A 26,618-nucleotide genomic window follows, 5' to 3' on the forward strand; every position below is an offset into this window, starting at 1 on the left:
GCAATTTTTAAAGGCATTCACTGTTGATGTTCATCATTTTAATGTTTTTGCGTCATTCTGCATGAAACTTAATTATTGTATTAGTTGGAAGAGTTCCAGAAGTGAATAAAAATTGAATTAAGTTGGAAGAAGAGTATGGTATAAAGTATACGTCATTTGATTAGAATACCCATTATAATTTGTTTTAAGTTTATCAGTGTCTTATTTTGGGATATTTGATATTTATATGTATTAAAAGCTAGTTTGTATACTTCCAGGGGAACTGTATAGGCCTAAATGGAGAAACCTTGATAGTTATGCAAGTTATACCTTTTTCTTACATTAATGATGCATTTGTAAAGGCAGAAATGGAATATCAGTAATCATAGAGATAACGTGTGCATTATTTTGTTATAATTGAAAAACAATTTAAGTTTAAAAAATGCTGCATTAACTGAAAATATCCCAGGGTACAAGCTACAGTGTGGGATCATAATATGTACCCTAGGGTTTTGAGGTGACTGAAGAAATAGTACCCACACTGCAACCTCCAATCACCAGTCTCATATAAGAAATAGAGTAGCAACAGATATAGAAATAGAAGTTAGGACAGTGAGACGTAGGTGCTCAAGCCCACATCTTCCTACATGTGAAAACAATGTGGGACATGTTTTTACACATAAAAACTACACACATGATTTATAAAATACAATGCAACAACTGTCATGACTTCTATATTGGGGAAACAAGCAGAAAAATGGAAACTAGATTCAAAGAACATAAAAAAAACTATCTTCGACGCGTTTTCAAATACGACAAATGTCATAAACACATTATCATAGGAGACTTCCAGATGCTAAGTAGGAAAACAAATACAAAATCAAAGAAGCCCTACATATACAATATACAATAGATATAGAATTAGAAATTAGGAGAGAGGTGTGGGTGCTCAAGTTTACAACTTTATACATGTTTTTGGGTTTTTACAAACAAGTATAATTAGTCAGAGGTTTAGGTTTGCCGTTTTAATGGAGTCCTTCCTTCTGATTTTACACATTTCACTATTTCACTTCAATAAAACGTATTTGTTTTCACTAATACATATTAACAATTGTGATAAAATACTGACAGAAACAGGTTACAACTTCATGTTGCGTAACAAAAGTTATTAGTGTAAAATGTTTTATAAATTCAAAAAAAAAAAGAAAATCAAACAAATTCAAGTATTTGGAAAGACTTGAGACCTACTAGACCGACAGCTCTGATGATAAAGTGATGCTTTTGAGAAAGTATTTAAAAGGTTTAATGAATGAACATGAATTTGGAAAATGTTGTTCACTGATAAGATCAACAGTAGAGTTGTTTTATGGAGGATTAGATACTTGTTCTGCAAATATTAAGGCTAATTTAGACACCTTTACTATTTTTTCTTATAAGAGCAAAGAAAATTAGCTTATTAAAATATGTCCTACGATTTCAAAAAATTAAGAATGGGTTTTATGGTGAATCATACCATCTCAGTACATGCATCGTAAGTATGGTCTTTCACTGTTTTATTTTATGTTTAAGAATTAAGAGGATTTCTTAAACTTTCAGTATCTATGGATAAACCTACGCTACATCATATGTATGAACAAATTGCATTATTAAGGCACTTGTCTCAGTTTGTGATGACAGTATTGTTTGTTTATTTAATATAACCTTCCTGTGTATACAAATAATTTGTGGTCTACACAGAAATGACTTGAAGTTTCCCTCTTCATGTTATTGTAGCATGTATTGTAGTACCACTTGCATGCTAAACAACTGAGAGAACTGTTTAGAACTGGAAAATTTAATTGGTTACCTTCAGGCAGTATTTACATTGATTAGTTTGTGCAGTTTAATCAAGACTATGACTTAATCAGTTGTCACAATAATAATAAACTAATTGCAAATAGAGATAACAATTTTCTCTATTTTTGGTTATTTTATTTATCCAAGTAATAAAAATGTTACTTTGTTTGTTTCTGAGCACAAAACTGCATACCTGACAAATTAAATCATGAACATCAGCAAAGATGCCAACCATTATGATTTGTACGTAATCATTACGATTTTGGTGTATACATTACAACTATATGCTCATACAGACAAATATTACAACTTATTGGAACTCCCAAATTATTATATATTATTTTGGCCAATACAATAAAGTGATAAATTGTTCCCCAGGACTTGAAAGGGGTGAAAAGAAAATTTCTAGTAAAATACAAATAAATTTTGATAAGAAGTAAAAGACATAGTCCAAATGGCTACTTGCAATAATCATGTTTGCTTGAAATAATAAAGAAATATTTGTATCTCTGACGTCTACCAATAGTTTAAGTGCAGTGCTTCTCCTACTGGGTACGTGGGGGAATCCATAGTGATGTCATCAGTGCTTGTCAGCCAATCAGAGCTCGTGTCGATGGGTATTTATCATTTTCTAAGTGGCAAAGAAACACCAATGCGATGGTTCACATGTTGGAAAAAAAGAGGCCTCGTTCACCAGGTTGTCTTGTTTCTGATAAATCTAAAAGGACTGAAACTGTGGAAGGGTTCTGTCTACAATCATTATACTCAGTCATTTGAAATAGTTGGCATCTCTGTATCAGATAGTATAAAACTTTTAATTATAAATATAATTTAATGTCTAGTTTATTAACATTCATGGATAATAAAGCTCATTGATCTTTTTAATGCCATTTAAGTTTTTTTAATATATACATTAAACATTTTTAATGTAGCTCCCTTATGAAAATCACAGTATATGTAATTTGATTTGAAATTAGAAACTGGCTGTAAAATTAAATAATCTGAAACCAGGACTGGAAAGGCAAACTTCAGGTGAGTAATGCTGCTGTTTGAACTACCCATTAGTTATCCTGGCTATAATTTTGCTACACTTCTTTAAAACTCTTGTTACTTTCCTTTTGAAGATGGCCATAATGTCAAATAATTGGAACAGGACTAGAAAAGGCCAACTTCAGGTGGTTTTGGTACTTACCTCTTTGTCCTCCTGGTGAGTTATGATAATTACAGTTGTGCTACAGAAAGTCCTTTACAACTTGAATCACTGTAGTATTTCTCTTAATGTTGTAGATTTGGTGTAAACTTTGGTTTTATGCTATTTATGTGTTGTTTTTTTAAACATTATTTTGTTTTACCTTGATTTCCTTTTATGAATTTTATTAAATTTTCTTTTAACTTTTTACTGGATGTTTGACATAGATAGCCTAACTGCTTTGTGCTATAACACACTAAATCAACCAACCAACCAATCTCTCAGAAACACTGACGAGACTCCCTTGCTAGTTGTGATAGATTGTCCATATCAACAAACATATTACCACTGTGAATATTTTCTTGTGTAATATTTTCTTTGTTACGGTACCTCAAAAGTATACAAATGTCTAGATTTTCTCTTAGAAGCACCTTGCATCATGGAATCGTGTTTAGATGTTAGCTTCAAAACTGGTACTTACACTATGAGTATCAACAGCATTTTTCTACCAAGTGATTCTCTTGTGCTGCTACTAATCTTATTAGTCTCTCTTTTTTTCAGTTGCTTGTTTCTTGTGTATCTGTTGCCATGAAACTTCCTGGTTTCTGATTTGTGAGGACCATGCTTCATGTCCAAATTAAAATATTCAGGAATTACAAGGGTAATAAACATTTTTGTTAGACTACATGAATAAGTAAAGTATTTTCTTTGTTTAACACATAGAGTTTAACATTTTGATTGACTCATCAATAAAAGGTTATTGATACAGTCCATTGAAAGGAAGTGGTAATAAGAAAATCTGCATTTTGATAATAAGGAGGAATTACAGACAAACTGGGTAAAATTATTAACAAAAATGGATAAAAACAATTGTGGATCACACTGCCATGAACATGGAATGTAAATAGGGCATTTAAATAGAAAATCGTTTAGCTTTCATACTTTTTAGGGTTTACAGTGGTTCTCAGAGATTTTGATAAGACATTGAAAATCTAGGGGCTAAGAATTCAAAATATGCAAAACATTAATTGCGATATTTTTTGATATTGAAAGGAAACATGCTTCCACAAAATAAAGAACAGGGGATTCTGGGTGTGACTGATCTGATCATTTACTGATTCGGCTCCTAAGGTGCCTTTCAAGATGATAATTTCAGTTAGAGTTACTCTGGTAGAAATTATTTTTACAATACTTTCTTTCTGAACTGTAGTTGACTGGTGGAAAGTACCAAAATATTTAGAGTTGTATCACTTCACTTACATTTCTTAGTTAACCACAAAACAAATATTTGGCTGCTAATATAGGTACTTTTCTAAAACTCCTTTAAAATCTTCAAAACCTTTTATGACAGTAGCTTCATTTTAACTTTATTTATTTGTTATAAGTATATAAATCTGAATTTGTTTCTGTTGATATGCATGTGTAAGTAATCACTCAATTATAAAATTTAAACACATTTTAAGGGTGTTTCGTGTGGATATAATTACTGGAACCTTCTTTGTCATAAAAACTTTTGTTCTTGAGAGTGATTGCATGAGAGATTGAAATGTTGTACTTGTTTTTAAAATATTCCTTCTTACTATGAAAGGTGTAACTTTCAATAATTTTACAGCAGTGAGTACTTATCACATTTTCAAACAGTTATCCATTTTTATGCACTTGTTAAGAGCAGAATGACTTTATAACACCCCTCTGTCAAAAGTTTGAATTAGTTATCTACGTTTTTGCACTTGTTAACAGATTTCTTAGAATTCTTACACCACTACCAGCAGCACAGTGTGTGGACTTTTAATGCTAGAAAATTGGTTCTGTGTTCTGATACATGGTGGGTAAAGCAGAGGTAGCTCATTGTGTATATTTGTGCTTAATTACAGAAACATAAATACTTAGAACTCAACAAAACATTTAGTTTCTGAACAGAATTTTAAAAAATTATACAACAAACATTATTGAAACACAAATTAAATTTTTATTTTCTTATTCATATTTGAATGTAGTGGGCAGACATCTATATTCCCAAATAATATTATCCTACTAGTAAAATGTGTAAAATTTGAAATATTCAGAGATGACTTTTCAAGTCATAGTGTTAAACTGATGACATTTGAATTCATGTTTTGAAACTTGCTTACAAAACTTCCTTATAAACAAATGTTTCAATATTTGTGTATAGTAAGAGATATGATATCAGCTTGGTGAATAAGTATGACTTGTATAGAGATTTCTAAAGCTAACTGTCATAGAAAATTGGCTCAGCTCAATGGAAACCTAACTGACAGCTGTCTGTTGTTTTCAAGTAATGTTATTATAAGGTTGATAGTGTTGTTACATTTATTAAACAACAACAAAATAAAAATCAAACTTCTTTAAAGCCTCTGTTTGTATGTAATTTTCCTTTAAGTATTGTATAAGAAAGATTTAATACCAAACTTAAAATACTGAGTAACGATGTGTTCTTGTGAACAAATTTTGTACTGTGTTTTTTTGTGTAAGTATTAAAATTGATGTGTGGGTTAAAGATAAAAAAGTAGTTATATTTTAGTGTCTTTATTTTTCTTTCAGGTAAATAAAAAGTATTACATTTGTTCAGAAAGTGAGATAGAAAAATAACACTTTCATTTAATATATATTAATTAGAGCATAACCTACTATTTTGTAACTTTGATCTTCATCTACATATTCAGAGTAAATCAATGGATCATTGTGATATAATTTTTGAGCAACAAAATCTTTGAAAATGTAGAATAACTTTTTATAAACAAGTACTTGTGTTGAGCTGCACCTCATGTTTAAATGTTCTAATGCTGTGTTTTTATCACCCAGATAAACCATGATTCTAGCCTATCTAAAAGTTTACATTGGATAATACACTCCTTTCTTACATGTGGTAAAGCAGAATTTTGTATTATATCAGTGGTGTTGTCCCATGACACAAACAGAAACAAGCTTCAACAAGCTGGGCATTGTCTATGTGAATTGAACCATCTGCCAAGATTCTGTGATTTTGAATGTGTGAGGACACTCTTGTAAGTGGAAAGTAGGTTAATTTCTATAGTATTTAGTATCTGCTTAGTTTCATGTAACTTTAAAAAGTTTAAACATTTCAAGTAACTTGTCATTCAGTTTGTTGAAAAAATGTTTGGTACCATTCAGCAATTTAACCAGCATTTATTTATTATCATGTTAAGGTAATTAAAAAGCAACACTAACCAAAATGAATAGTGATATATATATATGTATATAAATGGACAAAAATTTCAATGTTAGTGACTAACTCTGACTTATTTATTGAGTCTTGGAATTTAAATTGTATTTATTAATAATTAAGTAAAGCAGGTGAATGTAATTTGCTTCAGTTTAAATTATCTAAGTTTTGAATAAGGCTTAACAGAAACTAAGAATGTGTTTCTACAGGTATTTTTGTTTCTGTTGATATGCATGTGTAAGTAACCACTCAATTATACAAATTAAGCACATCTCAAGGGTGTTGAATGTTGATAAACAACCTTCTTTACCATTACCCCTCGGTGTGGATTCCCGTACGTGGTGAGGGGACCTTGCAGGGAAGGTTCTGTTCTTTCAGTTTACCTCCTCTGGGATCTAAACATCCACCCACATGTTTGCTGTGCGTGAAAACTCGTGAACGGGAGGAGAGGATCCTGGTAGTTGATGGGTTCAACCCTAACACACCACATTGGCATTGAATTCCTGTAGTCGGGTGGCCTTGGATCAGTCAACTGGTCCACTCAGGCTAGGGTCAACCAAGTATCAGTGTTTCATGTTCTCAACAGGTGTTGTGAACATTATGTCTTATGCTTGGGTTTGGGTATAATGCTCATGAAACCGTGGCATTATTGCAGTGTCCTTGTTTGATATTGTATTGTATTCCCATGGTGGTGGGGTCAGTGGGCACCAAAATTTCCCTTTCTTTATTGTGGATACTCCAATTAAAAAATCTGAATAAGATAGTAAAAAAACAGTCGAAATGTAATTTAACTCGTCTTGAAGAATCTGAGCAGCAATCTTCACCATTCTTACCACCTGTTGTACCTCATTTTCTTATGTTGTATTCACTTTCAAACAAACATTTAGGGCAAATGTCCCCTTTTTTATTCAGAAGGGACTGGAGGGACTTGTTGGCTATCCAAAGTAAGTAAAGAAGCTTCTATCTGGTGATGTATTGGTGCAAACATCGACATCTCAACACAGTAAACTCCTCTTGCATTCAAAGGCAATTGAGCACATACCTATTGAGGTTACACCTCATGCAACTTCGAATTCATCATGAGGAGTTACTGTTGAGAGATGTTTGAAGAACATCCCCTAATCAGAAATTCTTACTGGTTTCTCCACCCAAGGCGTTTCTGCAGTGAAGTGTATATCCACTTGCAAAGATGGAATTATTGTGCCGACCAGTGTCTTCATTTTCGCATTTATGTCACCACGTCCGCTTGCCATCGTCAAAGCAGATTATCTTGTCAGTCATTGTCGAACGGAAAACAAACTATGATGTGAGAAGTGAAAGTAAGAAGCACAACGCTTGTTGGACAGGAACCTGAGACATTCACCAATTTTTTTTATATTAATATAAAAAAGGATAAAAATAAAGAAAATGAGATTTCAAAACGATAAAATGACATATTCCACTTTCAATATTTTATAAGCAATATTTCAAAACCTTAAATAAACTATGCAATGAAGATTCATTTATTTGTTGTGCTCGATTATTCGTAAGTTACCTGAACGACTTCTTTTTATTCTTTCTAATACTTTTGTCTTACGGTCCTTCTTTGTTTGCTTCGGTTTTACGTGGGAAGACGTTTCGTCTATACACTCTCGCCATATACGTACCGACTGAGTACATTTATTGATAAAGGCATGTAGTCGATACTTGTGAGTGGGAAAGAAAAAACACAGATATAATCTTTAGTTTTAATTTGTTTTCAATTGAAAGAAAATATTATTCTATCCTTCTTCAAGCCATTTGTTAAACATCACAACAAAATTATACAAATTCCCGCAGTAAATATTCTTGCACGACAAGCTTCAATTGTGCGAACACATCATGTGCGTGCTTTCCACAATATCGAGATACTACGTAGGGTACAGAAGTTTAATAAGTTTTATGATAATAATTCTTCAACCATACTAATTCTTATAGAGTGAAGTGAATTTTGAACGCTGAAGAAGCTCAAAGCTTATTCAATAAATATTAAATTGTGAAGATGAAACCAAAGAGAAGTTATTGTTTCTAATTATTGAAGTTCTTCAAGAATTTAATACACAAGACGTGTAAACTTTGGTTTGAACTTAGAAATGATTTTCATGTTACGACAACATAAATATTAAAAGAGAGCCCATAGTGAAACCGAACTAGAGCTGTTTTAAAGGCCACTTTTAGCCGATAAAATTATCAAAAAATGCTGGGTGTGAAATTGCTTTTCCTGTGTTTATTAAAGGGCTATCTTCGTTTATCATCCATTATTTTGAAGTAACAAGTGAATACGTGTTGTCACTTTTGCCATATCTGTGGCTACATTGATGGAAAAGTGACACTTGAAACGCTTCGATGGCTTAAAGGATTAGTATGTTCGTTCAAGAGATTCAGAATCTGATATTTAGAAATATTAGCAATCAAATCACGACGATCAAATCATATAATTCTTTAGAACTTTTTCGCATTACTATTTTTGTGCTCATTATAATATCACTTGTAGAGAAAGTCTCATTTAATGATTACTTTTTCTTCACCTTCTCCATCTATGTCGTTTTTGTAAAAATCCATTGACTTTTACAAAGCAATGTTCTGGAAAGGACTTTTTCGCCGCTATGTTTGGTAAAATACAATATTTGAATGTCTAATAATAATGTTAACCCTAACCTAACCTTTAAAGCGTATTTGTGTAAAATTAAAATATGTATGAGGTTATGAACATTATAATTTCATCTAAAGATGATAATAAATTGTGAAGCAAGAGTTATTTATCGAATAATACGTTTTGTTATTCTAATTGCGAGCATTATATCGCCTTACGTCGTACCCTGACTGATAGACTTCGATATTAATTAACAGAACTGAACGTATGAAAGCCTTAGGAATTAACTGTGTACCTCATACCAAACCCACACTGGGCTATTTGAAGTGCGCACCGTTGAGAATCAAACCCTACCTTTTGGCATTGTAAGTCCGTAAATCTGACTCTGTCTCTCAAGGAGATAATGGGTGAAAAACGTTTATTTTGTGTTTCAACTACATTTATAGTGTAATATAAATGTATAGTATGTTATATACATGTTGAAAACTATTTTTAAAGTATTAGTAAACCCAGCATGGCGATATGGGTTAATGCGTTCGATTCGTAATCTGTGGGTCGCGGATTCGAATCCCCGTCGCACTAAACATGCTCGCCTTTTCAGCCACGGGGGCGTTATTATGTGACGGTCAATCCCATTATTTGTTAATTAAATAGTAGCCCAATAGTTGGCAGTGGATGGTGATGACTAGCTGCCTTTCCTCTAGTATTACACTGCAAAATTAGTGATGTTTAGCGCAGATTGCCCTCGAGTAGCTTTGCGCGAAATTAGAAAGTAAATGTCAGAATGGTTTTGTCTTGGGAGAACTTTTCATCAACAATAAAACAGGATTACGAAAGTTTAATAGCTTTTTTAGAAGATCGAACTCTAATTGAACCAGGCAAAATTTTGTATGAGAAATTGGACTAGAATTTTTCCCGTTTAAAGCTTCCATTAAAGCAACTCATTTTCTATATGATGAACTAACGATATTATAGTTAAAAAGACAAAGAACAGAATCTGTTAACTGGAGTATTTGTGATTACGGTGTGAAGAAATTACTAATTTTCTTGTTTGTTAGTTTGTTTAACAAATGAATTTGTCCCCACTAGTACAGCGGTAAGTCTACGGATTTACAACGCTAAAATCAACGATTCGATTCCACTTGGTGGGCTCAGAAGATGACCCGATGTGGCTTTTCTATAAGAAAACACACACACAAACAAACAGATTTAAACTCTAAACTAATGTGTTTTGTTTTTTAAGAAAACTCTATTGGATTTTAAGGTAATTTCATCAAACTCTGTTCTTTTGTTAAAACGATAACTTAAAAAACTTTGTTGCCATAATGGTAGAGTTCGAACCCAAATAAGAATGTCCTAATGTCCTTTATCAATAGGACATGATTTATACTTGTCTTGTTGAAGACGTTTTTTTTTGTTTTTGTTTGTAGTTATGAACATAGTTATACAAAAGGGTGGCACGGCATGGCCATGCGATTAGGACGTTCGATTTAGGGTCGTGGGTTCAAATCCCTGTTACGTCAAACATGTTAGCCCTTTTAGTTGTAAGTCGTTATAATATGACGGGGAATTCCACTATTCGTTGGTTAAATAGTAAATCAAGAGCTTGTGGTGGGTTGTGATGCCTAGCTGCCTTCCCTCTAGCTTTACACTGCCAAATTAGGGAATGATAGCGCAGATAGCCCTTGTGTAACTTTGCGCAAAATTAAAAAACAAAAAAGACTATTTGTATTCTCTCCGTCTCGGATATCTCAAGCCAGTTTTAAGCGTTGTAAGTCTTCAGACATACCGTTATGCCACTGAGGACATCGTTTGAAATATTATTCCCCAGTAAATAAACTAAAGAAAGGGTAACATAAATGTTGTTTGATAAATAATAAAGACATCGCTATATTTTGGGTTTCGTATAAAAATGCTAGCTTTCTGTGGTTTTCAAAATGTTTTATTCGTTTTGAAAGTGGCTCTTGACAAGGGCCCTTTCAAGTACAGCGGTAAGCCTACGGATTTACAACGCTATAATCAGGGGTTCCATTATCCTCGGTGGGCTTAGTAGATAGCCCGATGTGGCTTTGCTATAAGGAAACACACAACACACACTTTTAAGTTTTTTTTTTTTTAAAAGATAATTAATAATGTTCATATATATCAGAATATAAAATTACTTCTTACTTATAATAAAAATATTGCTCCAATCTTAATAGAATGTTTCTTCACTTTGTCAATAAGTTATACATTTAAAAATGAAACTATAAAAGATGTCAGTAATGGGGCCGCTATAAAATTACTATATACTTATTTCCATGTGATTAGATATTTCGATAGCAAACCAGACTCGTGATGCATGCAAAATATGGAACTGTTATTTACGTTTATTCTTTGATTGTATCTTTAAAAAGGCGTAGCTGTTTTGCACGTAACTGCCCAGCTATCATGATCCAGTCCTATGTATATTATATTTATTTTGAAAGGAAGGTATATATACCTAGTTTTAAGAATTACAGGCTTTCCTTTCCTTATTTTACATGTTGTTGATTGGTTCGCAGGTTTTAGCTGATAATCATTAAGTCTGGTATCACAAGACTCTGAGTAAATCTGGTTCTCCCACGGCGTACATGAGTTTAACAGATTTATCAATCACTAGTGTCCCGATAAGATATTTATGTTATCAGATAGATTACAGTATAATATCTTTATTTTTTTAAAACTCGTGCTACTTGTTTATTTTTATTCTTCCTATTAATTTGCTTGGCATTTGTTTCGTTACTAAACAAGCATCGTTGTTCTTATGCAAGTATTTATTTGTTCGTTTTTTTTTTAATTTCGCGCGAAGCTATAAGGGGGCTATCTGCGCTATCCGCCCCTAATTTAGAAGTGTAAGACTAGAGGAAAGGCAGCTAGTCATCACTACCCACCACCAACTCTTGGGCTACTCTTTTATCAGAGAATAATGGGATTGAGCGTCACCTGATAACGCCCTCGCGGCTGAAAGAGTGAGCAAATCTGGTGTGACGGGACTTCGAACCCGCGACCTTCTGATTACGAGTCGAATGCCTTAACTACCTGACCATATGGAATTAACTCGTGTATTCAAGGTATATTTCATGTTATTTCTAAGTTAGGTTGATTTACAAAAGCTAAAGTATCTAAATAAATTGAATAAATATTGAATAATATAACATGTAAAGTATTGCAATTTATTATTTAGTTTTCTCTGCAAAGTTTGTGATTCATTCAGTCTATCTCAAGCCAGCAACTGATAGCGGTGTTTAGAAACAAAATAAGAAGGATCCAAGTCTGTATTGATGACAACGATGGTCACTTTCAACATTGTTTATAATTGTCATTCATATTTACCTCCTGTATTCTATATTGAAACATGTCTGTTAATAAATACATAAGTGCACAGTGACTTTCCGAACACCCTGTATAAACCATGAAAAAAAAACAAACAAATACGGGAACAGAGTTGCTTCTCAAACTCTTCCATTTATTTTAAAAGTTTACCAGATTTTTTACTACACTTGAATAAGGAATATGTATGTATGAATGCAATCAATAAATATGTATTTGTTCTCTTGAATAAGCTATGGCAGATAAATACATAAAGTATTTGAAACCGGTGTAAACCAATTATTAACAAAACTATGTTATAATGGTTACATTTATAAAAAAATTAAAGAGAAAATCAACATAAAGAGAAGTGACGTTCTTTTCAATACGCGTAAAAGCAGCTGAGAAGAAAATACGTTTAAGAGTAAAAGTGAATTTTAACGAGAAGAATTAACACTGGTTATACGTATCATTATAAAAAATAAAATAACATAAAACCTTTCTGTGAATTGTGTGTTCGATACTTCTTACGTTTAGAAAGGATAGATTGGTGGTCGCAATTAAAACGGTAACCAGATTGTAATTATATCAATGGGTTAAAAGAATCCTCTCAAATACTTTGTTTAAATTCTTAGGTAGAACATTGAACACGGAATTAAAGATTCTAAGCTTTCATAAAAATTAACAGTATTAGAAGTCAAGTACATATTAAAATAGGGAACACGATAAAGTTAATGTGCATTAGGTGTTGAAATAAATGCACGAAAATGACAGAAATATTGAACTATTTTTCTTTCCATAAAGAATTTAATTTCATGCACTCTTCAGCATATACTCAAATGAAAATGATCAGGAATTACAAGTTTTTAAAGAAAAAACAAAATCTGTTATTTTAATCAGAACAATGTAGTTTGTCTTCGAATAACTGATTTCAGTATTAAACCGTTAAAAACTTGAATAAATCGAATTTAAATCTGTGGCTTGAAAAACCAAAACACACATTAAAACAGTAATAATAGAGATAACCATAAAAGAGTGACAAAAGAACTGATTATAAATAAACATATAAGACAGATTATAATAGTTTTAAGAAATAAACGTTTTAATGCCCTAAGATACTCTAACATATAAAATCTTAACTTTAGTAGTACATCGTACAACACCGCGGTTTACAGGGACAGTGAGCATTTGAACCCGTAACAAAGTATTCAAATAAGTTACCAGCTATGTATAAATAATTTGAACCCGTAACAAAGTATTCAAATAAGTTACTAGCTATGTATAAATAACAGTGAAACGTCATCCAGCCATACCATATACAGCATCACGTACGTTGAGTGTCTACATCGCTTCCGCAATGTGTAAACTTTTTTACAAAAATTAGAAACTTTATCCACATTAATTAGATTTGTTTCAACTGCAAAAAACATGAGTTTTCAGCATAATTTGTTGACGTGAATTTTTTTTTTATTTTTGCGCTCATTAATATGTGTGTGTGTTAAAAATTTTCGACTGTGGTTCCTAAATAATCAGTATTTTTAAATTCTTCTTTGAAATGACAAGAGATTTTGTAAGGAATCAGTGTTGTTAATGTTTTCTATAGAACAACAAAGGTTACCTAAAGAATCAGTATTGTTAACTTTCTCTATGGAATTACAAAAAGATTTTACAAGGAATTAATATTGTTAAGTTTTTCTATAAGACAAAAAAATGTTTTCTCGGAATCAGAATTGTTAACCTTCGCGAATCAGTATTGTTAACTTTTTCTACAGAATGACAAACGATTTACCTAAGGAATCGGTATCTTAACTTTTTCTATGGAACAACAAAAATATTTCCTAAGAAATCACTATTGTTAGCTTTTTCTATGAGACAAAAATCTTTATCAGGGAATCGGTATTGTTAACTTTTTCTATGGAACAACAAATAGGTTTCCTGAGGAATCAGTATTGTTAACTTTCCCTGTTGAATGACAAAGTGTTTTCTGAGAAATCGGTATTGTTAACCTTTTTTATGGAACATCAAAAAAGATTTTCCACGGGATCAGTGTTGTTAACTTTCTCTATGGAACAACAAAGAGGTTTCCTTGGGAACTAGTATTGTTAACTTTTCTACGAAATAAAGTGTTTATTGTTAAGTTTTCTGCAAAGCAGCAAACATAGTACCAAAGAATTATTAAGTTTAATATAAAACAAAGTACTTTTAAAGGACCAGAATTGTCAGCTCATTGTACTTTAGTATCGCAGTTTTGAATGATGAAAAAAGTAACTATTCATATAAAATTTAAAAAGTATGAATCAAACTTTAGCTGATTTTTAAGCTCTTATTTAAGTGATTCGTTTAGATGAAACACTGGGATCTCTGTTCTTGTTATTAACAAAAGACCCACGGAGTCAATTCACTATAAACATGTTAATCTTCTGCTTATTTTGAAGTTCATCTTCAGGAACGAGATTTGATTACAGAACTTTTGATTCATCTTCATATCCAACTCATCATCTTAAATATTGAATATTAAAAATTGAAATATCTTAATGCACAAATTCAACGGTATATATACATATGTAACAGTTACTTCACTTATGCAACAATAATGTGGAAATAAAATATTGTGATGCAAGATGAAATCAACCATCACTGAAAGTATCACAGGCACTCTGACGTAACACGACGTTCATCCATTTCTGACTAATGAAAGTCAGTTCTTCACAGATAACATGCATCAATCAAACTTTTGATGTTTACTTTGACTGTTTTCACACTGTTGGTCTTCTCTTTCACTTCTCTTTCAACACTACTGGTCCCCAGTTTCAATCACTGTTTTCACACTGTTAATTTCACTGGCTGTTTCAATACTTGTTCCTCCATTTCACTGTCAGTTTCAACACAAAGTGTTTTCAATTTCATTCTCTGTTTCAACAGTGTATTCTTCACTTACGATCTGTTCCAACAGTGTTGATCTTAATTTTCACTATAGTTTAACACTGCTGGTGTTCAATTTCAATCATTGTTTTAATAGTGTTGGTTTTCAGTTTCACTGTCTGTTTAAACGTCGTTGGTCTTTAATTTGACTGTCTTTTTCAACAGTATTTGTCTTCACTTTTACTCTACATTGGTGTTCAGTTTCACTGTATTTTTCACACTTTTGATCTTCGCTTCAACTTCTCTTTCAACGGTATTGGTACTGAATTCAACTGTTTTCTCAATACTGGTCTTCACTTTCACTGTCTCTTTCAAAACTGTTGGTTATCAAATTCAATGTCTGTTTCAACACTATTGTTCTTCTGTTTCACTGTGTGTTTCAATACTAATAGTCTTCAATTTAATTTTCAATAGTGTAGTCTTAATTTTCAGTCTGCTTCAACACTGTTGATCTTAACTTTCACTATAATTTAACATTACTGGTCTTCAATTTCACGATATGTGTCAGCAGTGTTGGTCTTCACTTCAACTGCATGTTTCAACATTGTACGCCTTCAATTTTACTAACATTATCATCACTATTGATCTTTGGTTTCACTTACGGTTTTCACAGGGTTGGTCAATCTCACTGTGTTTCAACAGTGTTGCTCTTCACTTTCAATGATTGTTTCAGTTGTGTCGGTCTTCAATTTCACGGTGTTTCAAAACAGTTGTTCTTCACTTGCACTGAATGTTTAAAGAGTGGAGATCTTCAATTTCAGTCAGTTTCAGCAGTGCTGGTTTTTAGTTTCAATGTCCGTTTGTGAACAGTGTTGGTCTTTAACTTGAGTGTGTGTTTCAACTGTGTCTCTTGTAACACAACTGGTTTTCACTTTCAATGACTATTTCAATAAAGTCATCAATTTCACGGTCTGTTTCGGCATTGTTGGTCTTTAACTGAAAGTTTGAAAAGAGTAGTTCTTCAATTTCACTGTCTGCATGAATACTATTGGTTTTCGGTTTCACTGACTATTACTAGTGTTGGTCTTCACTTTACTCACCATTTTAACATTACTCGTCTGCAATTTAATTAAGTTTTTGAAAACAACTGGTCTACAGTTTTACAGTCTTTTTCACAATCTTGGTTTTCACTTTAACTTACATTTCAAGACTATTGGTGTTAACTTCCACTGACTGTTTTCACACTATTGGTCTTCATGTTCGTAGGCTGTTTCAACTCTGTTGGCCTTCAACTTTACTGTCTGTTTCAACATTATAGTTCTTTAGTTTGACTGACTGTTCCAACACTGTTGGTATTCATCTTCACAGTCTATTTTTCCACTATTGGTCTGCAGTTTCACTGGCTGATTTCACACTGGTAATATTCATTTTCAGTAATTGTTTTCAAACTGTTATTCTTCAGATTCACTGTCAGATTCAACACTATTGGTCTTTACTTTCATTTCCATTTCAACACACTTGGTGTTGACTTTCACTGACTGTTTTCATACTGTTGGTCTTCACTTTCATTGGCTGTTTCAACACTGTTAGTATTCAACTTCACAGTCTGTTTTAACAACACTGGTGTGTCGTTTCAACGGCTGTTTAAACACTGTTGGTCTTCCCTTTTACGGCGTTTAAACAATATTGTTCTTTAGTTTGACTGTCTGTTCTCACGCTCATGGTCTTCAATTCCACTAACTCTTTTTAAAATGTTCGTCTTTACTTTCACTTACTTTTCAAAAACTGTTGATCTTCAATTTTACTGACAGATTCAACACAATTGGTCTTCATTTTCACTTCGTTTCAACACTGTTGGTCTTCACTTTCACTGTCTCTTCCAACACTGTTGGTTTTCAATTTCACTGTCTGTTTCAATACTATTGGTGTTGACTATCACTTACTGTTTTCACACTTTTCAACTCAATTGGTCATCAATTTCACAAGGTGTTTCAACACTCTTGGTATTCAACTTCACAGTCCCTTTTAACACTACTGGTCTGCAGTTTCAGTACTGTTGGTCTTCAAGTTTATTGTCTGTTTCAATATTTCTGGTCTACAGTTTTACTGTTAGTTTTTACACTGTTGGTCTTCATTTTCACTCACGCTTCAACACTATTAGTCTTCAGTTTCACTGACTGTGTAAACACCGTTTTCTTAAATTTCACTGTCTGCTTTAACACTATTGGTCTCGAATTTCAATGTCTTCAATTTTACTGTCTGTCTCCACACTGTTGGTTATTACTTTCATTTCTGTTACAACACTATTGATCTCAAATTCCACTGACTCTTTTCACACTGTTGGTCTTCACTTTCACTGTCTCTTCCAACACTGTTGGTTTTCAATTTCACTGTCTGTTTTAATACTATTGGTGTTGACTTTCACTTACTGTTTCACACCGTTGGTCTTCACTTTCATAGGCTGTTTCAACCCTGTTGTTCATCGTGCTTAATGTCTGTTTTAACACTATTTGTCTGCAGTTTCACTGGCTGTTTCAACACTGTTGGTATTCAATTTCACTGTGTTTTAATAGCACTGCTGTTCAGGTTTAGTGTCTGTTTCTATATTATTGATCTTTACTATCACATCTGTTTCAACACTGTTGGTCTTCAGTTTCACTATATGTTTTCACACTTTTGGTCTTCATTTAACTTCTCTTTCAACACTATTGGTCTTGAAATTAAATTCACTGTTTTAACACTAATGGTCTTCAATTCCACTGTCTGTTTAAACACTGTTGGTAATCAATTTCGCTGACGTTTTAATACTAATGGACTTAAATTTCACCCTTTTTTCAACAATATTGGTTTTCACTTTCACGGACTTTTCCAACACTGCTGGTGTTCAATTTCACTGGTGTTTCGTTATATTGGTTTTGATTTTAGAGTCTGTCTGTACTCTCTTGGTCTTACCTTTCACCTCTCTTTCAACATCATTGATGTTCAGTTTTACTGACTGTATCAACACTGTTGGTTTTCAATTTCACTGTCTGCTCAAACACTTAGTAGCTTCAGTTTCACTGTCTGTTTTCACACTGTTGGTTCTCACTTCCACTTGTGTTTCAACACAACTTTATTTCAGTTTCAATGTCTGTTTTCCCGATGTTCGACTTCACTTTCACTAACTGTTCAACACCGTTGGTCTTGAATTTCACTGTATGTTTCAGTACTATTGGTGTTCACTGTTTTTACACTGTACGACTACACTTTTACTGTCTGTTTCAACAATATTGGTCTTCACTTTCAAGGACTCTTTCAGCACTGTTGGTGTTTAATTTGAAATTTTTAATACTATTGGTTTTTAGTTTTACTGTCAGTCTGCACACTGTTTGTCTTCACTTTCACGTCTGTTTCAACATTATTGGTCTTCAATTCCACTAATTGTATCTACACTAATGGTATTCACTATCACTGACTGTTCCAACACTGTTGGTCTTTAGTTTCACTGTCTGTTGTCACACCGTTGGTCTTCTCTTTTACTTCTATTTCAACACTACTGATTTTAACTTCTTCTAACAGTTGTAACACTGTTGGCCTTCAATTTAACTGTGTTATAACACTGTTTTCTTCCATTTCACTGTCTCTTTCAACCCTATTGTTGTTCAATATCAATGTCTGTTTCAACACTGATGGTATTCACATCAATTCTATTTTCACACTATTCCTGCTCACTTCCAATGACTGTTTTCACATTGTTGATCAACACTTTCCCTGTTGTATTGTTGGTCTTCAAATTCACATTCTGTTTCAACTCAACTGGTCATCTGTTTTTTACACGGTGTTTCAACATTACTGGTATTAAATTTAACTGTCAGTTTTAAAATTATTGGTCTGCAGTTTCAATGACTGTTTCAACAGTGTTGGTCTTCAATTTCACTGTCTCCATCATCACTTTTGATGTTTACTTTAACTGACTGTTTTCACACTGTTGGTCTTCTCTTTCACTGGCTGTTTCAATACTTGTTCCTCCATTTCACTGTCAGTTTCAACACAAAGTGTTTTCAATTTCATTCTCTGTTTCAACAGTGTTGATCTTCATTTTTACTATAGCTTAACACTGCTGGTGTTCAATTTCAATCATTATTTCAATAGTGTTGGTTTTCAGTTTCACTGTCTGTTCAAACGGCGTTGGTCTTTAATTTGACTGTCTTTTTCAACACTATTTGTCTTCACTTTTACTCTACATTGGTGTTCAGTTTCACTGTATTTTTCACATTTTTGGTCTTCACTTCAACTTCTCTTTCAACAGTATTGGTCCTGAATTCAACTGTTTTCACAATACTGGTCTTCACTTTCAAAACTGTTGCTAATCAAATTCAATGTCTATTTCAACACTGTTGTTTTTCTGTTTCACTGTGTGTTTCAATACTTTTAGTCTTCAATTTCACTTTCAATAGTGTAGTCTTAATTTTCAGTCTGCTTCAACACTGTTGATCTTAACTTTCACTATAATTTAACTTAATGGTATTCAATTTCACGATATGTGTCAGCAGTATTGGTCTTCACTTCAACTGCATGTTTCAACATTGTACGCCTTCAATTTTACTAACATTATCATCACTATTGATCTTTGGTTTCACTTACGGTTTTCACAGGGTTGGTCAATCTCACTGTGTTTCAACAGTGTTGCTCTTCACTTTCAATGATTGTTTCAGTTGTGTCGGTCTTCAATTTCATGGTGTTTCAAAACAGTTGTTCTTCACTTGCACTGAATGTTTAAAGAGTGGAGATCTTCAATTTCAGTCAGTTTCAGCAGTGCTGGTTTTTAGTTTCAATGTCCGTTTGTGAACAGTGTTGGTCTTTAACTTGACGGTGTGTTTCAACTGTGTCTCTTGTAACACAACTGGTTTTTAGTTTCAATGACTATTTCAATAAAGTCATCAATTTCACGGTCTGTTTCGGCATTGTTGGTCTTTAACTGAAAGTTTGAAAAGAGTAGTTCTTCAATTTCACTGTCTGCATGAATACTATTGGTTTTCGGTTTCACTGACTATTACTAGTGTTGGTCTTCACTTTACTCACCATTTTAACATTACTCGTCTGCAATTTAATTAAGTTTTTGAAAACAACTGGTCTACAGTTTTACAGTCTTTTTCACAATCTTGGTTTTCACTTTAACTTACATTTCAAGACTATTGGTGTTAACTTCCACTGACTGTTTTCACACTATTGGTCTTCATGTTCGTAGGCTGTTTCAACTCTGTTGGCCTTCAACTTTACTGTCTGTTTTAACAACACTGGTGTGTAGTTTCAATGGCTGTTTCAACACTGTTGGTATTCAACTTCACAGTCTCCTATCAATACTGGCGTGTAGTTTCAATGGCTGTTTCAACACTGTTGGTCTTCCCTTTTACAGTGTTTCAGCAATATTGTTCCTTAGTTTGACTGTCTGTTTCCAAGCTCTTGGTCTTCAATTCCACTAACTCTTTTTAAAATGTTCGTCTTTACTTTCACTGACTGTTCCAACACTGTTGATCTTCAATTTCACTGACAGATTCAACACAATTGGCCTTCATTTTCACTTCGTTTCAACACTGTTGGTCTTCAGTTTCACTGCTTGTTTAACACTATTGGTCATGATTTTCACTGACTCTTTCAACATTGTTGGTATTAAACTTCACAGAATGTTTTCACACTACTGGTCAGCAGTTTCAATACTCTTGGTCTTCAAGTTTATTGTCTGTTTCAATAATTCTGGTCTACAGTTTTATTGTCAGTTTTTACACAGTTGGTCTTTTATTTCACTCACGCTTCAACACTATTAGTCTTCAGTTTCACTGACGGTGTAAACACTGTTTGTCTTAAATTTCACTGTCTGCTTTAACACTATTGGTCTCGAATTTCAATGTGTTCAATTTCACTGTCTGTCTCCCCACTGTTCATTATTACTTTCATTTCTGTTACAACACTATTGGCCTCATATTCCACTGACTCTTTTCTCACTGTTGGTCTTCACTTTCACTGTCTCTTCCAACACTGTTGGTTTTCAATTTCACTGTCTGTTTCAATACTATTGATGTTGACTTTCACTTATTGTTTTCACACTGTTGGTCTTCACTTTTATTGGCTGTTTCAACCCTGTTGTTCATCGTAGTTAATGCCTGTTTTAACACTTGGTTTTCACCTTCACTGACTGTTTCAACACTGTTGGTATTCAATTTCACTGTCTGTCTTAATAGCACTGTTCTGCAGTTTTACTGTCTGTTTGTACTTTGTTGGTCTTCACTATCACATCTGTTTCAACACTGTTGGCCTTCAATTTAACTGTGTATGAAGACTTTGTCCATTTCACTGTCTGTTTCAACACTGATGGTATTCACATCAATTCTATTTTTACACTATTCGTGTTCACTTCCACTGACTCTTTTCGTATTGTTGATCAACACTTTCCCTGAGTGTGTCAGTATTGTTGGTTTTCAAATTCACTTTCTGTTTCAAATCAATTGGTCATCAGTTTCACACGATGTTTCAACACTCTTGGTATTCAACTTCACAGTCTTTTTAACACTACTGTTCTGCAGTTTCAACGGCTGTTTGAACACTGTTGGTCTTCAAGTTTACCGTCTGTTTCAATAATTCTGGTCAACAGTTTTTCTGTCAGTTTGTACACTGTTGGTCTTCAGTTTCACTCACTCTTAAACACTGTTAGTCTTCAGGTTCATTGACTGTGTAAACACCGTTTGTCTTGAATTTCACTGTCTGCTTCAACACTATTGGTCCTGAATTTCAATGTCTTCGATTTCACTACCTGCTTAAACACTGCTGGTCTTCAGTTTCACTGTCATTTTTCACACTGTTGGTTTTCAGCTTCACTTTTTTCAACACTACCGGTCTTGACTTTGACTTACTGTTTTCACACTTTTGGTTTTCAACTTCATTCTCTGTTTTAACAGTGTATTCTTCACTTACGATCTGTTTCAACAGTGTTGATCTTCATTTTCACTATAGTTTAACACTGCTGGTGTTCAATTTCAATCATTGTTTCAATGGTGTTGGTTTTCAGTTTCACTGTCTGTTCAAACGGCGTTGGTCTTTAATTTGACTGTCTTTTTCAACAGTATTTGTCTTCACTTTTACTCTACATTGGTGTTCAGCTTCACTGTATTTTTCAAACTTTTGATCTTCACTTCAACTTCTCTTTCAACGGTATTGGTACTGAATTCAACTGTTTTCTCAATACTGGTCTTCACTTTCACTGTCTCTTTCAAAACTGTGGGTCATCAAATTCAATGTCTATTTCAACACTGTTGTTCATCTGTTTCCTTGTGTGTTTCAATACTAATAGTCTTCAATTTCACTTTCAATAGCCTTATCTTAATTTTCAGTCTGCTTCAACACTGTTGATCTTAACTTTCACTATAATTTAACATTACTGGTCTTCAATATCACGATATGTGTCAGCAATGTTGGTCTTCACTTCAACTCCATGTTTGAAAAGTGTACGCCTTTAATTTTACAAACATTATCATCACTATTCATCTTTGGTTTCACTTACGGTTTTCACAGGGTTGGTCAATCTCACTGTGTTTCAACAGTGTTGCTCTTCACTTTCAATGATTGTTTCAGTTGTGTCGGTTTTCAATTTCACGGTGTTTCAAAACAGTTGTTCTTCACTGTGTTTAAACAGTGGAGATATACAATTTCACAGTCAGTTTCAGCAGTGCTGGTTTTTAGTTTCAATGTCAGTCTCCACTTTGGCTTCTCATTCAACTCTGTTGTTCGTGAATTAAACTGACTGTTTTCACAATTTTGGTTTTCAATTTCATTGTCTGTTGGTACACTATAGTTTTTCTGTTTCACAGTGTGTTTCAATAATAATGGTCTTCAATTTCACTCTGTTTTAATAGTGTAGTCTGAATTTTAAGTTTCCTTCAACAGTGTTGATTTTCACTTTCACTATAATTTAACAATACTGGACTTCCATTTCACGGTATGTGTCAACAGTGTCGTTCTTCACTTGCACTCCATGTTTCAACAGAGTACGTTTTCTGTTTTAGTGACTTTATCAACATTATTGGGCTTCAGTTTCACTGATGGTTTGCACAATGTTCCGTTTCACTGAGTTTCAACAGTGTCGGTCTTCGCTTTCAATGACTATTTCAGTTGTATCAGTCTTCAATTTCACGATCTGGTTCAAAACTGTTGGTGTTCACTTTGAATGACTGTCTCAACAAAGTATGTCTTCACTTTTACTAACTTTATCAACACGTTGGTCTTCGGTTTCACTGACGGTTTGCACAGTGTTGTTCAATCTCGCTTTGTTTCAACAGTGTTGGTCTTCACTTTCAATGGCTGTTGCAGTAGTGTCGGTCATCATCTTCACGGTCTGGTTCAAAAGTTGTTGGTGTTCACTTTCAATGACTGTCTCAACAGTCAATGTCTTCAGTATTACTAACTTTATCAACACCTTGGTCTTCGGTTTCACTAACGGTTTGCAGTGTTGTTCAATCTCACGATGTTTCAATGGCTGTTTCAGTAACGTCGGTCATCAATTTCATGGTCTGTTTCAAAACTGTTCTTCACTTTCACTCCACTTTCAACAGTGGAGATCTTGAATTTCACGAACAGCTTCAGCAGTGCTGATTTTCAGTTGTTTCAATATCTGTTTTTGAACAATGTTAGTCTTTAACTTGACTGTGTATTTCGACAGTGTCTCTCATAACACAACTGGTTTTCACTTTGAATTACTCTTTTAATAGAGTCATCAAGTTCACGGTGTTCATCTTCAGTATCACTGAATATCTCACCAATTTAAGTCTTCAATTTCACTGTCTGTTTTCACACTTTTCGTCTTTGACATCACTGTATGTTTTAACACTATTGGTTTGAAGTTTCACTGGCTGTTTCAACACTGTTGGTCGTCAAGTTTACTGTTCGCTTATACACTGTTGGTCTTTACTTTCAGTTCTGTTTCAAAATTGTTGGTCTTTCGTTTCACTGACTTTTTAAATTGTTGATCTTCACCTTCACTGTTTCAACACTGTTGGTCTTAAAATTCACTGATTTAACACTATTGGTCTGCAGTTTCACTGGCTGTTTCAACAGTTTAAGTCTTCAATTTTTCTGTCTATTTCAACGGTGTTAATCTTCACTTTCATTGACTCATTCAATATCGTAGGTTTTTTAATTTCACTCTCTGTTCCAACACTGTTGGTTTACACTTAAATTTAATATTTCAACAGTGTAGGTCTTCAATTTCACTGTCCGTTTCACAGGAGTGGATCTTCACATTCATTTACTGTTTCATCACTGTTAACCTTCATTTTAATTGATTGTTTCAACATTATTAGTGTTCAATTTCACTGCCCGTTCAACACCGTGGATCTTCACTTTCATTAACTGTTTTTTACACTGTTGTTCTTCAATTTCACTGTGTGTTGCAACACTAATGGTGGTATGTTTTTCTGTCTGTGTCGACACAATTGGTTTTAAGTTTGAATTTTTTTTAACACTATCGGTATTCACTTTAATTGACTGTTTCACACTGTTAGTCTTCACTTTCACTTTCAACAGTGTTGTTCTTCAGTTTCAGTGACTATTTTCACACTATTGGTCTTCACTTTCACTTCTATTTCAACACTGTTGTTCTTCAGTTTCAGTGACTGTTTTCACATTGTTGGTCTTCACTTTTACTGACACTTTTAACACTCTTGGTCTTCAATTTCACTGAAAGTTTTATTATTGTTTTAGTATGCTGCTGAGACTTCTCGTTGTTGAAAACTCATGTTTGTAATGTTCTGGTGAGACTTTTGTTACAGATAACTCATGTTTGAATCGTTCTAGTGAAAATTCTGGTTACTGATAACTGATGTTTCTGTTCTCTGGTGGGACTTCTGGTTACTGATAACTCATGTTTCTTGTTCTCGGGTGGGACTTGTCGTTAATAAAAAACTCATGTTTGTAATCTTATACTGACATTTCTTGTTACCCATAACTCATGTTTGTAGTGTTGTGGTGACACTTTTGATTACTATAAAATTATGTTCATCGTGTTCTGGTGAGACGTCTCGTTGCTGATAACTCATGTTATAGTATTACTCTGGTGAGATTTCTGCTTACTGATAACCCATGGTTGTAGTTCTCTGGTGGGACTTCTGGTCACTTAAAAGTAATGTTTGTAGTGTTCTGGTGAGACTTGTGGTCAGTGAAAACTCGTGTTTGGAGTTCTCTTGTGGGGCTTCTGGTAACTGAAACTCATATTTGTTGTGTTCTGGTGAGACAAAAGGTAAGGAGGTATACAGTGAAGGGTCAGAAATAGGATAACTGTGTGCTGAGCAGTTGATCTGAACTCAATTGGTCACTTTTGCAAACATGTCCCAAATATTTCAAAGTTTCTAAATCTAGATAATACAAGTGAGAATAATTATAAGTTACAATAAAAATATAAGTTTTTCATACCTGTTCTACTGTTATTTACAAAGCTAATGTTGTACTTTGACTTCATCCATAGCTTTTCACACTCAACATGAGAAGTGAAGCCGTTATAAACAGGAGACAGATGAACTGATGAACAGACACCACTGTTCACAGTATGTATAAAACAAGTAGTACAAATGTCCGATCACATTCAAATATTGTCTGTATCCACTTTCAAAGTCATTCTTCTTTGTTGCTGTTTAGATTCATTCTGTAATATCATACATGAGTAAAATAAAAAGATTGTTGTTAGTAAACCACTAAGAAAATTGTACAAAAACAAGACATGAGTAATTATTATGTGTAGAAATGATAATTAGTTAACAAATACAATCATGGGATTTGGAGTCAACAGGTAGATTGTCTACTGGAGAAACTCGTCAGAGTTCACATTTAAACAAACATAAAAGTTTGGATTGGTTTAAATTCTTGAGATACACTGAATGAATGATTTATAATTATAAAGTCTAAAGTATTTATGAATAAAACTGTTAGTATACATTTATCATTATGTTTTACTTAAAGTTTAAAATATAATATGTGGGTGTGCACTCAACATGTGATAGGTGCTCCCAAATCGGGGTAGGGTAAAAAAAAAAGGAGTAAGATAGATGAAAAAAACAAAAAGCACACAGCAATAAGGTGATAGATAATTGCTTTTTTATAACTCATAAGTTATGTTATAGTTCCAGATTATTTAACACCTTATCATACCCATGGGATTTTTCCTAACTAACAACATCCGAATTTACCTTTGTTCATGACAAAGTGATCAGTGATGTCGAGAAACCCACTTGTTGAGAAATTTATATGCAAAAACGGCTCGTTTGGGTTGAGAAAATATTTTACATAGAAGAGCGAACAACGTTTCGACCTTCTTTGGTCATCGTCAGGTTCACAAAGAAAGAGGTAACTGACCGGAAGCTGACCACATGTTTGAAAGGGGTTGTGTAACTGTGTGTCGAAATGTAGAGGGCGGTATTAGATGTTTGAATATATAATTTTATTACATTAATATAGGTATAAAGGCGTTCCTTTATATTGGGTTTAAGTTGTTGTATAAGTAAGGCTTCTTTAATTTTGCGTTTGTTTATGTTTGTTTCTTTATTTAGTATTTGAGTGTTTTCTATGGTTATGTTGTGTTTATTTGA

At 33.4% G+C, this 26,618-nt stretch overlaps 1 long non-coding RNA gene across 8 annotated transcripts; it reads left to right on the forward strand.

The window, feature by feature from the left end:
• On the forward strand, positions 1-25,725 carry LOC143245240 (uncharacterized). 8 transcript variants are annotated; one of them, XR_013025529.1, is made up of 4 exons: positions 1-138; positions 3,566-3,665; positions 5,919-6,041; positions 25,502-25,725. It is a non-coding gene; the product is annotated as an uncharacterized LOC143245240 (long non-coding RNA). The 8 variants fall into 8 exon arrangements; XR_013025527.1 differs by having other exon boundaries at positions 5,919-6,030; XR_013025530.1 differs by lacking the exon at positions 25,502-25,725 and adding an exon at positions 12,026-12,239 and having other exon boundaries at positions 5,919-6,030.
• Positions 25,726-26,618: the final 893 nt, after the last annotated feature.

Source organism: Tachypleus tridentatus, chromosome 2 (genome assembly GCF_004210375.1).
Source record: "Tachypleus tridentatus isolate NWPU-2018 chromosome 2, ASM421037v1, whole genome shotgun sequence".
In the NCBI taxonomy this organism is placed as follows: Eukaryota; Metazoa; Arthropoda; class Merostomata; order Xiphosura; family Limulidae; genus Tachypleus; species Tachypleus tridentatus.